This window comes from Rhinolophus sinicus, linkage group LG11 (assembly GCF_036562045.2).
Source record: "Rhinolophus sinicus isolate RSC01 linkage group LG11, ASM3656204v1, whole genome shotgun sequence".
NCBI lineage: Eukaryota > Metazoa > Chordata > Mammalia > Chiroptera > Rhinolophidae > Rhinolophus > Rhinolophus sinicus.
Window position 1 is genome coordinate 3,437,000 of NC_133760.1, and position 17,531 is coordinate 3,454,530.

The following is a 17,531-nucleotide window of genomic DNA, read 5'->3' on the forward strand; positions in this document are numbered from 1 at the left end:
TTTAGTCCGTTTAAAGAACTCTAAGGTACAAATACAAAATATTTATCAGTATTTATCATAATAAAATATTTAACATGAGAAATTATGTACCTTAATGATGAAAAATCAAATCTGATTTACTTGTAATTTGTATTTTCACTATCATATGAGATGAGCATTTAATATGTGTTTATGATTTTTTTCCTCCTGGAATACCTGTTTATAAAATTTGCTAGAATTTTTGTCTTTTATCAAACTGAATAATATGGGTACTGAAAATTGTCAGACAGCTTCCTCTGTTAATATAATTTATATATTAACTGTCAATTGTGTTACATTAAAAATATCTTTTGGTATCCTTTTTATAGCATTTTTTTTAGGAATTTAGATCTGTGGGAATTATTATTTTTTTTTAAAGTCTGATCTTTTTTTTCTTGGATATTTTTTTCAGTTACACGAGTTATTTATATATTTTGGATATTAGCCCTTTATCAGAGGTGTTGTCCGCAAATATCTTCTCCCACTCAGTTGGCTGCCTCTTTGTTTTGTTGATGGATTCTTTTGCTGTGCAGAAGCTTTTTTTTTTTTTTTTAATTTATTGGGGTGACACTTGTTAATAAAAATTACATAGATTTCAGGTGTACAATTCTGTATTACATCATCTATAAATCCCATTGTGTGTTCATCACCCAGAGTCAGTTCTCCTTCCATGTGGGAATTATTTTATGGGAAGACTGGCCTCAGGAAGCCATCAGGTAGCATTTTTCTATGAAGAAAGATACTCCCTCATTAGTTTCCCAGAAAGGGAGTCTGCAGAAAAGGAAAAATAAATGCTTAGGACCATCCCCCTTCTTTATGAGTATTCAGAATTTTTTTCCTTGAAATACTTCAAGGTTATCCAATGTTGGATTATTATTTTTATAATATCATTAGAGACATATGGGTTTTTAACTTACTGATGTGTTTCAGTTCATTCCTAAGGTACTTAACTAGCCTCATCTTCAGCAGTGAGAACCTCTTTACATCGGCGCCAGTGTCCCTTCAGTGTGACCACATGGTTGGTTATCTTTATCTTCCCTGCTGTCTTGTTTGAAAAAATGTTTCAGCTTCATATTGTAAATTTTCTGTCCCAGACTTGAGATCAAAGTTATTTTTTTTCAAAACGCTCTGGATTCTTTTTCACAAAAGGAAATTGTATAGCGTTGACAATCTGGATGTTAGGGGTGCTCATTGCAATGAGACCCTTTCCAATGAAAGGGGGTGGAAAAACTAGGTTTGTAAAATATGCTATTATGATACATACTTCAGCAATACAGAAGTTTACATGACTTCATGATTTTATATTTTATTTACTGCAGCTGAAAACCTTATTTCCCAATGAAGCTATTATTATTTAACTGTATCTGTTTTAAAACAATAGCAACATATTTTTGATTAAAGACAACAGTTTAAGAAATTTTTGTCAGAGTGTTGCCTTTAATCTATATGCCAGTTAAGAGATTTGGTTAAAACCCTTGTGTTTTAAAGTAACTAAAAACAATTTCTTTCTGCATGATTAAGCCACCAACTCTCTACACATAAACTTCATATGGATTTCATTTCCTTTATTTCTGTGAATACTTTAAATTATCATTTAACATAGCTTTGTAGTTGTTCAAGACTTTTATGTGACATGATTCAGAAAGTCTCTATAGAGTTTCCCACCACTCTGCTTGTTTCCCTCCTCCACTTACTTATATAACTAACCATTAGATGGTTTTGGTTCTTCAGCTGTTTTATTTTTAGAATATTATCTTTCCTCTTTTTCAGGAAATGCAGTATATTCTGCATATTATTCTGTACTCTGGTTTTTATTGCAATTAAAATACATTCTGGTGATAACTTCATGATGGTGTATAGAAAATTTCCACATTCATTTGTTATAGGTGTGAAGTTTTATAATCTGTATATGACAGAGTATATCTAAGGAAACACATGGCTAACTACTATGTTTGACAAGATGTTTTAGGGATGTCTTGGATGTTTTCTCCCCACGCCCAGCAGTATCATTTATCTTCCAGTTTTGCTTTCTTTTAGTGAGAAATGACATTTAGGTATCACAGTCTTGAGATGGTCATTACTATGGATCTCTTTGCAATGTCTAGAGTCTTTCATTGAAAAGAAATAAGATGGGTCGAAAAAATGGCGGTGTGAGTTGAGCCTCTGGAAATCTCCCCTGGGATTTACAACAAATCAAACAACTATAATCCCACAAAGGACTCCCTGCACAGCAGACAGTCAAGACAAAGGGGTTTACTACTGAATTCACCTAGAGTGGGAAAATTGCGTGAGCAGGGGAGGAGGGAAGGGAGAAGTGCTGATATGGGGCTGCACAGGTGCAGGACACAGACCTAGCTCAGTGCTCTGAGCTCACTGCATCCCAGAACTACCACAGCTGTGGGAGAGGGAGGAAATTGGAGTGCTAGAGCTCCGTTTATGGCTGAGGGGACAGCATATAACACAGCTGAACCCAACACTCACAGCAGAGACCTCGGAACAAAGACTGAGGGAAGAAGGCTGAAAATGGTGGTTTAAGCCCTCACTGCCACAGAGAACGGAAGCCTTAGGCACTGAGACTAGCCGCCCCCTTTCTACCCTCCCACAGCTCACCCGCCCCCACCTTACCAGTGCTAGAAGCAGAACAGTAGCAGTGTCAGATCAAAAGAACAGAATATTTGCATTTCTGAGAACTGTGGTCCACAGACAGATTCGCAGCCCAACTAATTCCAGCAAAAAGGAGGGAGCAGAAGAAGCAGGATTGGCTGTGGTGGTGGTCGCTGCCATTGCTCTGGGCCACCTCTCACAACCCACCCTGCACCTGTCCCCAACTGTCTGGGCGAATCTCTTCAGGAGTAAACAGAACTGATGAAACACATGGGCTCTGAATCTAGTGCAGGAAGAGCTTTGGAACTCCAAAAGCTCTCCACATCCCCATAGGGATGTGGCGCCCTATGATCCAGGTGAACTGTTATCAGAGGAGAAACCTGCCTTCCAGGGAATCCCCCCATTGTGTGAGAAGCAGGAATAGTGCAAAAAAATATAAAACTACAGTGTGTGAGAGAAAAAAAGGCTGCAGTCAGAGAGAAAATAAAACATTCTACCAACACGTACTGAAAAACAAAAGAAAGACCTCCTCCTATCAACCTGTTGCAGAACCCACTCCTGTAGATGTCTAGGAAGAGAAATAATAAATCATTGATTGCCATGAATAATTAAGACAATAAGACAGCTCAGAAAGAAAATGAAAAGTCTCCAGAAAATGAACTTAAAGATATGGAAATATGTCACTTAAATGACAGAGGATTCAAGATTGCAGTTCTGAAAAAACTCAGTGAAATGCAAGAAAACACAGAAAGGCAGTTTAATGAACTCAGAAACACAATCAAAGGACAACATGAACATTTTCCCAAAGAGATTGAATTTTTAAAAAAGAATCAAATAGAATTTCTGGAGATTAAGAACTCAGTAGAGGAAATAAAGATGAAATAGCCAGCTTAGGTAGTAGAGTTGACCAGATAGAGGAAAGAATCAGTGACATTGAAGATAGAAACCTGGAAATGACATGGATAGAAGAAGAAAGAGACTTGAGACTTAAAAGAAATGAAAGAACTATACAAGAACTTTCTGACTCCATCAGAAAGAGCAATATAAGAATGATGGCCATACCAGAAGGGGAAGAAAGGGGGAAGGGAACAGAGTATATTCAAACAAATAGTCAATGAGAACTTCTCAATCTTGTGGAAAAAATTGGATCTTCGAATCCAAGAAGCAAATAGAACACCAAATTACCTCAACCCCAACAGGCTTTCTCCAAGGCACATTGTATTGAAGCTGTCAAAAATCAACGACAAAGAAAGAATCCTCAAGGCAGCGAGGGAAAAGAAGACGGTAACCTACAAAGGAAAGCCCATTAGACTATCATCAGATTTTTCAGCAGAAACTCTACAAACCCGGAAGGAGTGGAACCAAATATTCAAACTATTGAAAGAGGGAAATTATGAGCCAAGAATAATATATCCAGCAAAGATATACTTTAGATATGGAGGAGGAATAAAGACCTTTCCAGACATACAGAAGCTGAGGGAATTTTCTAATACACGAACTGCACTACAAGAAATACTAAAGGAGGCTATTTGACCACCATCAACAGGGACAATTTGTGGCAACCAAAACATAAAAAGGGGGAGAGTAAAGGCCTGAACCAGAACATGGGAATGGAGAAAGTAAGCATGCTGAAGAAAATGGAACACTCTAAATATCAAACTTTCTTTTACATAAACTTAATGGTACCCACTCAAAAAAAATCCATAACAGAAATATATACTGAAATAAAGAAGCAACAGAGGGAAAAATCGTAGAATACCACCACACAGAAATAATAGACAACAACAAAAAGGCAAAGAAACAATGGAGACACAGTCCTACCAGAAAACTAAAGACAGATTGATAGGAAATCTTCACATATCAATAATCACCCTAAATGTAAATGGACTGAACTCACCAATAAAAAGGCACAGAGTAGAAGATTGGATCAAAACACTAAACTCAACCATATGCTGTCTCCAGGAGACAAATCTCAGCTACAAGGACAAGCATAGACTCGAAGTGAAAAGGTGGAAATTGACACTCCAAGCAAATGGTATCCACGGAAAATCAGGTGTAGCCATAATGATATCAGATGAAACAGACTTCAGGGTGAAAAAGGTAACAAGAGACACAGATGGACATTTCATAATGGTGAAGGGGACTGTACAACAAGAAGACATAACAGTCATCAATATTTATGCCCTCAATTAGGGAGCACTGAAATATACCAAGCAACTACTAACAGAAGGGAGAAATTGACAAAAACACAATTATACTAGGAGACCTAAATACATCACTGACAGCTATGGATAGATCATCCAAACAGAAAACAAATGATGAAATACCAGCCCTAATTGACACATTAAACGAAATGGGCATAACTGACATTTATAGAGCACTTCATCCCAAAATATCAGACTGTACATTTTTTTTCTGGTGTAAATGGTACATTCTCAAGGGTGGACTATATATTGGGACATAAAACTAGCCTCAGCAAATTTAAGAAGATTAAAATCATTACAAGCATATTCTCTGATCATAAGGCTTTGAAATTGGATATCAATTACAAAAAGAAAGTAGGAAAAACCACAAATACTTGGAGATTAAACAACATACTCTTAAACAATGACTGGGTCAAAGAAGAAATAAGAGGAGAGATAAAAAAAATACATAGAAACCAATGAGAATGAAAATACATCCTACCAAAATTTTTGGGATGCAGCAAAAGCAGTTTTAAGAGGGAAATTTATATCATTACAGGCCTATCTCAAGAAACAAGAAAAATCCCAAATAAATAACCTCACGTTATATTTTAAAGAACTAGAAAAAGAAGAACAAATGAAACCCAAGGTCAGCAGAAGAAAGGAAATAACAAAAATTAGAGCAGAACTAAATGAAATAGAGAACAAAAAGACAATAGAAAAAATTAATGTGACAAAGAGCTGGTTCTTTGAAAAGATTAATAAAATTGACAAACCCTTGGATAGACTCACTAAGATAAAAGAGAGAAGACACTAATAAACAAAATCAGAAATGAAAAAGGGGAAGTTATCACGGATGTCACAGAAATACAAAGCATCATCAAAGAATACTATGAAGCACTATATGCCACCAAATTCAATAACCTAGAAGAAATGGACAAGTTCTTAGAAACATATAGCCTTCCAAGGCTGAACCATGAAGAACTGGAAAATCTAAACAGACCGATCACCAGTAACGAAATTGAATCAGTCATCCAAAACCTTCCCAAAAACAAAAGTCCGGGACCAGATGGCTTCACTAGTGAATTCTACCAAACCTTCAAAGAGGATCTAATACCCATCTTGCTCAAACTCTTCCAAAAAATTGAAGAAGAGACTCAATTTCATGAGGCCTAACTCATTTCATGCGGCCAACATTACCCTAATTCCAAAACCTGGTAAGGACAACACAAAAAAAGAAAACTACGGACTGATATCCCTGATGAATACAGATGCAAAAATCCTAAACAAAATTCTAGCAAATCGAATGCAACAATGCATTTAAAAGATTATTCATCATGACCAAGTGGGGTTCATCCCAGGGGCACAAGGATGGTTCAACATACACAAATCCATCAATGTGATACATCACATAAACAAAATAAAGGACAAAAATCATATGATTATATCAACTGATGCAAAGAAAGCATTTGACAAGATACAACATCCATTTATGATTAAAACACTTAATAAAATAGGTATAGAAGGAAAATACCTTAACATAATAAAGGTCATATATGACAAACCCTCAGCTAATCTCATAATTAATGGTGAAAAACTGAAGCCCTTTGCTCTACGTTCAGGAACACGACAGGGCTGTCCCCTATCACCTCTGCTTTTCAACATAGTGTTGGAAGACCTCGCCAGAGCTATCAGGCACGAGTAAGAAATCAAAGGCATCCAAATTGGGAATGAAGAAGTTAAATTGTCACTCTTTGCAGATGACATGATGCTATATATAGAAAACCCTAAAGACTCCACCAAAAAGCTATTAGAAACAATCAACGAATACAGTAAAGTTGCCAGCCACAAAATCAGTGTACAAAAGTACATTGCATTCATGTATACTAACAATGAAATCTCAGAAAAAGAAATACAAAATACAATTCCTTTTGCAATTGTAGCAAAAAAAAAAAAATACCTAGGAATAAACTTAACGAAGGATGTGAAAGACCTATATGCTGAAAACTATAAGACTTTTTAAAAAGAAATTGGATAATACGCAAAGAAATGGAAACACATTCCGTGCTCATTGATTGGAAGACTCAACATAGTTAAAATGGCCCTATTACCCAAAACAATATACAGATTTAATGCAATCCCCATCAAAATCCCAATGGCATTTTTAAAAAAGAAATAGAGAAAAAATCATCAGATTTGTTTGGAACCACAAAAAACGCTGAATAGCCAAAGCAATCTTAAGAAAAAAGAACAGTGCTGGAGGTATCACACTCCCTGACTTTAGCTTGTACTACAGGGCAACAATAATCAAAACAGCATGGTATTGGCAGAAAAACAGACACATAGAAAAATGGAATAGAATTGAGAACGCAGAAATAAAACCACATAAGTATGGACAGATAATTTTTGACAAAGAAGCAAAAAACATACAATGGAGAAAAGACATCCTCTTCAATAAACGGTGCTGGCAGAATTGGACAGCCACATGCAAAAGAATGAAACTGGACTGCTATCTGTCACAATGTACCAAAATTAGTTCAAAATGGATCAAAGAATTAAGCATAAGACCTGAAACAATATGCTCCATTGAAGAAAACATAGGTACTAAAATTTTGGACCTTGGGTTCAAGGAGCATTTTATGGATTTGACTCCAAATGGAAGGGAAGTAAAAGCTAAAATAAATGAATTGGACTATATCAAACTTAAAATCTTCTGCAGAGCAAAAGAAACCATCAACAAAATAAAGAGGCAATCAACTGAATGGGAGAAGATTTTTGCAAACAGTGCCTCTGATAAGGGGATAATATCCAAAATATACAAGGAACTCATGCAACTCAAAAACAACAACAAAAGACAACCCAGTTGAAAAATGGGCAGAGAACCTGAAGAGACATTTCTCCAAAGAGGACATACAAATGGCAAATAGACATGTGGAAAAATGCTCAAGATCACTAATCATCAGAGAAATGCAAATATAAACCACAATGAGATACCATCTCACTGCAGTTAGAATGGCTATCATCAACAAGATAAATAGTAACAAATGTTGGAGAGGCTGTGGAGAAAAAGGAACCCTCATACACTGTTGGTGGGAATGCAGATTGATGCAGCCAATATAGAAGGCAGTGTGGAGGTTCCTCAAAAAATTACGAATAGAATATGAGCCAGCAATCCCTCTCCTGGGTATCTACCCCAAAAATCTGAAAACATTTATCCATAAAGACACGTGTGCTCCAAAGTTCATTGCAGATTTATTTACAGTGGCCAAGACATGGAAACAACCAAAATGTCCTTTGATAGATGAATGGATAAAGAAGTTGTGGTATATATACACAATGGAATACTATTTGGTGGTAAGAAAAGATGAAATAGGACGATTTGTGGTAACATGGATGGATCTTTAGATTATAATGCTAAGCGAAATAAGTCAGACAGAAAAAGTAGAGAACAACATGATTTCACTGATAGGTGGTATATAAACCAAAAACAACAAAAGAACAAAACAAATAAATGAGAAAGAAAACTCATGGACACAGACAATAGTTTAGTGGTTACCAGAGTGAGGTGAGAGGAGGAAGATGAGGGTAAAGGGGATCAAATATATGGTGATGGAAGGGGAACTGACTCTGGGTGGTGAATACACAAAGGGATTTATAGATGATGTAATACAGAATTGTTCACCTGAAATCTATTTAACTTGGCTAACAATTGTCACCCCAGTAAACTTTAAATAAAAAAACACACAAAGATCCATAAATGACTAAAGTCCTGACTAGGGATCTTAACGAGACTTGAAGTAAAGTGGGAGGAGTAGAGGGAGGCCTCATTTGGTGTTCTTTTATGTGTAGATGGAAAAAGAAAATCCTTAATGACTCAAGGTCTTGTAGGGCTTTAAAGAAGAGGGGAGAAGTTAAAGGGGGCTAATGGGCAGGACAATGAAATAAATGACAATATTATGAGCCAAAAAATGGATCTGTTGGTGATCTCAGAGAAGTGGGATCTGTCTCAGAAAAGGAGGTCGAACAAGTGGGACAAACTTCCTCATAGCGAGAGGCGAGGTGGAAACAATAGACTAAGGTCCCTAAAAGGAGGCAGCAAGGTGGTGAAAGAAGAGAGGGAATGAAAGATCTAGCCCCTTTAGGGACATCATGCTGTACAAACATAGACCTAACAGATGCTTGGATTTGTCTTAAGTCCAGCAGGTCCTAAGTGACCTGTTCCAAGACTGGGTTATCCTGTCACGGGAGACTTCTAGTGGCAGACACCGTAACAGCTCTTAAAATGTCCAACCTGTACCTATAGAAGATGGCAAACACCAGAGACAAAGAGGTCATAGAAAAATGGACAAGAAGTTTTGGAGTCCCCTAAAAGGGGCTTACCTCCTGCCTGGCTTGCCAGGAAATGTTACCAGAGTGTGGAATCCCCTCAGCATTGTGTCCAGGTTCTTGGTATCCCAAACAAATAATTGAGTGGGACACCAAAAGGTAATGGTGAAAGAGCAATTTATTAGAAGTGGAAGTACACTCCAAAGGGATAGGAGTGGGCCCAAGCAACAGAGTGTCTCAAGGACGCCATTATTAGAAGTGAACGTACAGTCCAAAGGGATAGGAGCAGGCCCGAGCAAAGGAGTGGCTCAAAAGGCACCGATTGCCAATGAGTTGGAGTTTTTATTTCCTTCTCTTCTACAATGGGCTATTCCTCGCTTGGTGTGGGGTCTCTTGATTGGCATTTAGGATTGACAGGAGACTATTACCTCATCTTTTCTGACTGCACATGTTCCTTCCCAGAATTTGGTCTGTTATAATGATATTAATGAAATTCTGGGCATATGTATGACATTATAATGATGGTATAATGAGGCTAAATTGGAATGAGGTCGTTGCAACTCTTACTGCGCAGGCACATGTGACCGGTCTAATCTAGTGAGGTATTTGGTATCCTTTATCTTCTTCATAGTTGTTGGTGGTTATGGTAGATAAAGGAAAGGTTTGGACATGGAGGGGAGGTCTCTGGACAGTTGCTCTCCATAAGCCATGTGAGACATGCAGGAATGTTACAGGGTGTGTCCAGACATGTTGGAGACCCAATTACTGCCTTTAGTTGCCTGCCTCACTAGTTTGTAAACAAACATTTATCTAGAGTATATATTAAAGGTAAGAATTTCTTTCCCACAAGGAGGTACACATTTGTAATGTCAAACTACTCTGAGAAGTCATTTTGCCACTCTGAACATCTTAAGATGCTTAACCATAGATCTGGGAGGACTATGGGGTGGAGCTGGGCCCCTTGTTAACTCTCTAGTCTTGACTTCCTGTTGAACTCTATGGTAACTTCTGGTGGGGGGGGGGGGATGCAAATAAAGGAAGAAATTATGTTGAGCTTTTTCCTCCGGGGCACTGGTGGGCAGTCTGGCTGTGAGTGTGCTTGCACTCCTTGGTGGTTCCATTTCTTTTTCTTTTCCTGAATAAACCATTTTCTTTTGGTGGATTACCTGGAGAATTATTTGGCCAGTTGAAGCACCCTCTGGTCATTTATAATATTTACTAATGACTTCAGTATTACCAACACCTGATGATATCGGACTTACTGAGTTTAACCACTCTGATGAGTTTTGTTGTAATTTGCATTTTTCTGATTGCTAATAGGTTAAAATTTTTCATTTTATAAATTGTCTTTGGAATACTTCTAAAGTGATTCCAGAAGCTTTTTGCACTCTGATTTGAATTTTTTTCTCATTAACTTGTAGGACTTACTAAATTTATTATATACTAACTATAACAATTATAGAGGACTCAAATATTTTCTGAACCATGTGGCTTATTTCAATTCTTATGATTCTTGATAATAGAAGCTTTTATGTTAATTACATGGTGCAAATATTATGTTACGACAAGGGGTATTGTAATGGTGGCAATAATTCTTCTATTTTGAGATTTGGATCCTGGCATAATTTGATTTAATAAGTGTGACTTAGCTTGGGACTTTTTGAAATCTTTCTTTTCTTTGCCTCCTTTCTGCCAGGACTTGATGGCTCTGCTTGCTGTACATTTACTATACATACCAGTTTCAATGTTTCTATTTACTTTAGCCCAGTGCTGGCCCTGTGACTTGGGAGAGATTTTGCATCTGTATGGGATCCACTCCTGCCTCCAACTTAAATCTACATAACATATGCAAAGGTTGCAATAACCAGTTTACCCACTTCCCCCACCCCAATGGACAAAATCAAACTCAATAGAAAATTCTGCTACAGGCCAAAGCAATTTACATCTGGTTAGAAAATACAAAACTTGAGAGCAAAGGCTTGTCGTTTGGCCAAAATAATTCTCCAAATCATCCACCAAAAGAAAACGGTTTATTTGGGAAAATGAAAAGAAACCGGAATCACCAAAGAAAGGCAAGTGTGTTTGCACACGAAGGGCAGTCCTCCGTGGCAGAAAAAGAGAGATCGAGCTGGGTATGGCTCTCTCGTGTATTGACCTCCCTCCCCCATAGGTTACCACAGTTCAGCAGGAAGTCAAGACTAGAGAGTCAGCAAGGGAACCAACTCCACCCACAGTCCTCCCATCTCCATGTTTAAGCGTCCCAAGGTATCAGTTTACTTTCAACAGCCTTAATGCAGTAGTTTGCAGTAGTTTCCAGCAGATTACGTCCAGCTGACCATTTTCTTACTTTAATAAATCTTCCTTCTATATTTCTACCTGACTCATAAATTCTTTCATGGAGCAAGCAGCCACAGCAGTGGTCCTATGAAACAATGGAAACTGACAGCTTTTAAATAAAATTTCCTGGGGCAATGTGGCATATAAATGGTAGCATTTTAATTTTTACCTACACTTTAAAGCAAACACAAAAATTAATTTCAGATGGACAAGGCTTAAGTGGGAAGACCTTCCATACCTCTTAAGAATGCATTTGTGACAGGATAGAGCATGATTTGTCAACTCAAACTTAAAAAGTGCCATAAGGGGCCGGCCCGGTGGCTCAGGCAGTTAGCTAACTCCAAAGGCTGCCGGTTCGATTCCCACATGGGCCAGTGGGCTCTCAACCACAAGGTTGTCAGTTCAATTCCTCGAGTCCCACAAGGGATGGTGGGCAGCACCCTCTGCAACTAAGATTGAACAATGTACCTTGAGCTGAGCTCCCGGATGGCTCAGTTGGTTGGAGCATGTCCCACAAGGTTGCTGGTTCGACTGGACCTGGAGCTGAGCTGCACCCTCCACAACTAAGACTGAAAGGACAACAACTTGAAAGTGAATGGCACCCTTCACAACTAAGATTGAAAGGACAACAACTTGACTTGAAAAAAAGTCCTGGAAGTACACACTGTTCCCCAATAAAGTCCTGTTAAAAATAAATAAATTAATAAGTAAGTAAATAAATAAACAAAATTAAAAAAAAATAATAATCACAGGGATGTGAAATACATTATATAAAAAAAAGTGCCATAATATGCAGGTCATGAAAGAATTCATGAGTCAGGCAGAAATACAGAGGGAGATTTACTAAAGTAAGAGAAGGGTTAGCTGGGCAGGGTCTGCTGGAAACTATTGTGTCAAGTCTTTGTTTGGTCTCAAGTTTTATATTTTCTAACCAGAACGTGAATTGCTTCCACCTGTAGTGGAATTTTCTATTGAGTTTGGCTTTGCCCCTTGGAGTGGGAGAAAGTGCAGTTAAACTGGTTATCGCAACCTTGGCATATGTTATATAGATTAAAGTTTGAGCCAGTAGTGGATCCCATCCAAAAGCAAAACCTCCCCCACGTCACAGAGCCAGCACTGGGCCAGAAGTAAATAGAAATATTAAAACTGTTATACATAGTAAATGTACAGCAAGCAGTATCATTAAGCCCTGGCGGAAAGGAAGCGGAGAAAGAAAAGCTTTCAAAAAGTCCCAAGCTTAAATTACACTTGTTAAATCAAATTATACCAGAGATCCAAATCTCAAAATAGAAGATATATAGTGCCACCATTACAATCCCTCTGTCTTATTCAAAACAACCACCACAGCTGTAAATCAAAAATTATATATGTGTGAGCTATTTTGTAAGTTCTATAGTATGCCCTGCTAGTTTATCACCTAAATTCTATGACCTTATGCCAATAAGACATTTTCCTTAATGTCGATTTATGGTATGCCTTAATAGCTTTTTGAGCAATTCTTTCCAACTTTATATATTAAAACAATTATTGTCAATTTTAAACTCTTTGCCTTAAGATGTTTAGAAATAGCTTCTCACATTATAAAACAATGTTGGGATTTTTATGCTTATAATATTATTATAAGCTCTCCCCAATAAAAGCAATATGTTTAGCACAATCTCTTAGTCTTGCAACACCAAGTTAATAATTAATACTGTGAACAATAGATGTTTGCTATCAATATTTTAAAAATCTTTTAGCCAAAACTGAAACATACCAACATGTTTTGTTACTTTTACTTTCTATTTTTATCCCAAAACCTATTGACTTGATTTATCTTATTTTAATATTCTGTCCAAGATTTTCATCAAGGTAGTCTTCATATAGAAAACAAAACATATATACGTAATAAAAGAAAAATGAAGGACTGTGCCAACTCCATCTATTAACATTTTAAATGTAAGGTAATGCTGCATCCATTTTCATGTTGAGAAACCCGAGTTAAATCCTGTTTGTTTGTTTTCTTTATATATGGTAGGCTTTGCTGACTCTAATTTTGATGTATTCTTTCTTTGTTTCCATGATACTCCTAGGTGGGAAATCAGGATGGGGTGCCCCTCCCAGTTGCCGCCCAGTAACAGGAACTGCATTTCCCAGAATAACATGCACTGTATTCACTGCACCAGTGAAAGCCCAGAGAAGGGTGTTTCAATGAGTGTGCACCATGTCAGGGTAGGACTTCTGGCATCTTCCAAGTGGCAGTCATTTGGGCTGTTTTAATGGCAGTTTTCTGTGTTTTTCCCCCTCCATTTCCTCTTTTTTTATGTTCTGTGTCTCAGCTCTGAATTTTTGTTTTGTGGTTTACTGTTAGGTGTTAAATGTCTTCTCCATTACATAATCCTTTTTCTTGATTGCCTTTTCATTCACCTTTATACATTCTGTCCTTTGTCCTCCCTTTTTTACCAGATCTCAGTGGTTGGTTTTTTTTCATTCTTAATGATTTGTTAATAATTTATATAACTTTATGTGATCACCCAATAGTGATATTAATAGTTATTTTTAATACTCATTTCCCCTTATAATCTTTATGTTGTTATTAAGTGTTTAATATCATCTTATGAAGTAGAGTTGCACAAGTTTATACACTTTTACTTTTCATTTCTGATGGAAGAGCTTTTCAACATTTCTTATAGTGCAGGTCCTGGTGGTAAATTCTGTCAGTTTTCATTTGTCTGAGAAAGCTTTATTTCCTTTTACTCTCTCATGGCTTGTAATATTTCTATTGAAAATCCTGATGACAGTCCAGTGAGGTTTGTTTTTGTAGGTTACAATCTTTCCTTTCCCCTGGCTGTCCTGGGGATTTTTTGTTATTAATTTTTCACAGTTTGAATGAAAAAAACATGTCTTAGAGGTGGTCTTTTTGCATTGATAAAATAAAATCCAGTTCTTGCCCTAGGCTTGAGAAGTTCTCATCAATTATTTCTTTGAGTAGGCTCTCTGTCCCCTTTGCTCTCTCTTCTGGAATACCCATTATCCTTAGGTTACTCTTTCTAGTAGAGTCAGGTAGTTCTCATAGCGTTCTATCATTTCATAGAAACCTGGTTCTCTCTCTTCTTTCCCCTGAATCATTTCTAGCTTTCTATGTTCAAGCTCATTAATTCTCTCTTCCATATGGCCTGTTCTATTTCCAGTGCTTTCTTTCTCTAATGCATCCGTCATCTGATTTAGTGAGAATTTGTTTGGTTCTTTTTAGAGTTGCAATCATTTTGGTAAACTACTCCTTTTGTTCATTAATTTTCTCCCTCAGCATATAGCACTGCCTTTCTGAGTTTTCTTGTAGCTTCTTGAGTTTCTTTATAACTGCAACCTTAAATTCTGTCACATAAATTGCATTCTTCCATGACTTTGAGTTTGGTTCTGGGACAATTCATATTCTTTCTGTGCTCCCATGTTACCTTGGTGGTTCATGGTATTGGGTGAGCTGTTTCTCTGTCTGCAGCACATTAGATACTCTTGTTCTTGACAATTCAGCACATTGATAAAAGGGTAGCTTTCTTTTTTGTCATGTACCACTGAGGCAGTACATTTCCTTGTGAATGGGCTTGCCTCACTTATGGGGCACCAAATCAGTGGTGGGGGAATGTGACAAGTGGTGGAGAAGTAATTTTGTGAGCTTCCAGGGCGATGCCTTTCCTGGTAGGTGTTGCAACCTGCACAACACAAGCCGTGGGAAGGCGAGGGAGGTGGCAAGGGTTAAACTATAATAAAGAGACAGTGACTCATATACAGTTAAATCACAGAGGACCAAGGGACTCGCAGCCTCAAGAGACTGGAGCCCTGAATCGGGTCACTGACAGTATTTACTGATTACAAACAATGAGCATCACATGATTAGAGGCAGGGTCTGTGAAACTCTTACACCATTTCAAAAAAAATGATTTCAATACCCAATTATTTGTCCCCAGCAGCCGAAGCATGTCGTCCCAAAATGACTAAGGTGCGGTATGCACCACCTTGGGGGAGAGAGTCTCTCACGGTGAAACTGTCCCATGAGCTGAGCAGAAAGAGCTTGATCTTATTGCTCTAATGGGCCTCTCTCACAATAAAGTGAGAGGGAGAGGCAGTGGCAAGCAGCAGCTTCCCACAAGAACAAGAGGAAGGAGGGGCAAGGCTCCCTCCTATTATTTCTTATTACAGCTCATTGGGGTCTCAACAGGGTCCCGTCTGGCTTAAGTTGTCCCCCCCATGAGGAATCTTACTCATCATTGACTGCAGACCCTTCTCTTGAAGACCAGATGGAGAGACTTAGGATATTATAAACTCAATCCCAGAGAGGCACAGTCCCACAAATTCTTCTTTCCTTAGGGAAAGGTTTGGGGGGGGGGGGGCAAACGGCTAGGCTGCTGTGTGACCACAGGTAGGCACACAGCTTCTGCCTTTTATGCTCCAGGCCATAGTTTGAGGGGCTTCAGCCTTCCTTCTCCATCACTACCACACCAAGATGGGCACTGAACTGCGTCTGCGGATACCATTCCTGCCCTTCCTCCTTCCCCCCCCCCTTGTTTATTCCAATACTCCCACCTTCAAATGTAGTCATGCCTGGGTTTTTCAGGCTTGTTTGTTAACAGTTGTCCAACTTGTGAATAAGGGAAGAAGCAAAGGAGGCTTCCCACTCTGCCATGATACTGACTAACATCACTGTCCAGCATGTTTCAGGACTAGAGTCAAAGTAGTGAATTAAAAAATTAGATAGAAAATCTACTCTTCGGATAAGTAAGGCCTGGGATTTAATTCACAATTACTTATATTTTTATTTTAGCCACAGGAAGTTGCCTAAACAGTATGAAAGTCCATTCTATTCTTATAGAGCTTTAGTACCAGATCAAAATTTCATCCCTTATTCACCATTTTTAACTTGCGAACATGCATGTGTACTTTTACAAAATGCTCTGCTCTCTAGACTCAGGTTACCCCCACAGCAATCAAGATAGAGAACTGGGGGCTGGCCTGGTGGCTCAGGCGGCTAGAGCTCCATGCTCCTGGCTCCGAGGGCTGCCGGTTCGATTCCCACGTGGGCCAGTGGGCTGTCAACCACAAGGTTGCCAGTTCGATTCCTCGAGTCCCACAAGGGATGGTGGGCAGTGCCCCCTGCAACTAAAGATTGAACATGGCACCTTGAGCTAAGCTACCACTGAGCTCCCAGATAGCTCAGTTGGTTGGAGCGTGTCCTCTCACCACAAGGTTGCCGGTTCGACTCCCGCAAGGGATGGTAGGCTGTGCCCGCGGCGGCTGGACCTGGAGCTGAGCTGCACCCTCCACAACTAGGATTGAAAGGACAACAACTTGACTTGGAAAAAAGTCCTGGAAGTACACACTGTTCCACAATAAAGTCCTGTTCCCCTTCCCCAATAAAATCTTAAAAAAAAAAAAAAAAAAAGATAGAGAACTGGTCTGTCACCACAAAGCAGTATCTCCTGCTATGTTTGTATACCCACCCCTGTCCTGGTAAACCACTCCTTTCTATCATTGTAGTTACATGATTTTGAGAAAGTACACAAGTGAAAGGGCATGGCACAGTATGGCACTTTGGGGTACTTTTGTGCTAAACAGCATATGCTTGCAGTTCATCCAGATTCTTGCACGTATCAGTCATTCCTTTTTACTGCTGACTAGTGTATTCCACTGTATGGAGGATGTGACAGAATTTGCTCAACAACTCTTCACCCCTGGAAGGAAGGACACTGAGGTTGTTACTAGTATTTTGCTATCATTTTTCAAGATAAGCGCCACAACAGTTTTTACATTGACTTTTTAAAATGTTTACTCTATATAGCACACAAATTAATTAACTTTACTGCCATTGTGAGGGGAAAAGACCTAACTACAGAGGATGTTCTGATACTTTTTAAGTGTAAGATTATGAGCTGCAGGCTCAGCCTTAGACAGAATTTATTGAGTATGTGTCCTCAACATGAGGGTGCTGCAGAATTTATTCAGTTGATTCTCATCTACAAAAAATAGTTTTGTGATTATGAAAGACTGGCTGTCATCATTACTATGAAATTAAGAGAATTTGTTAACGTG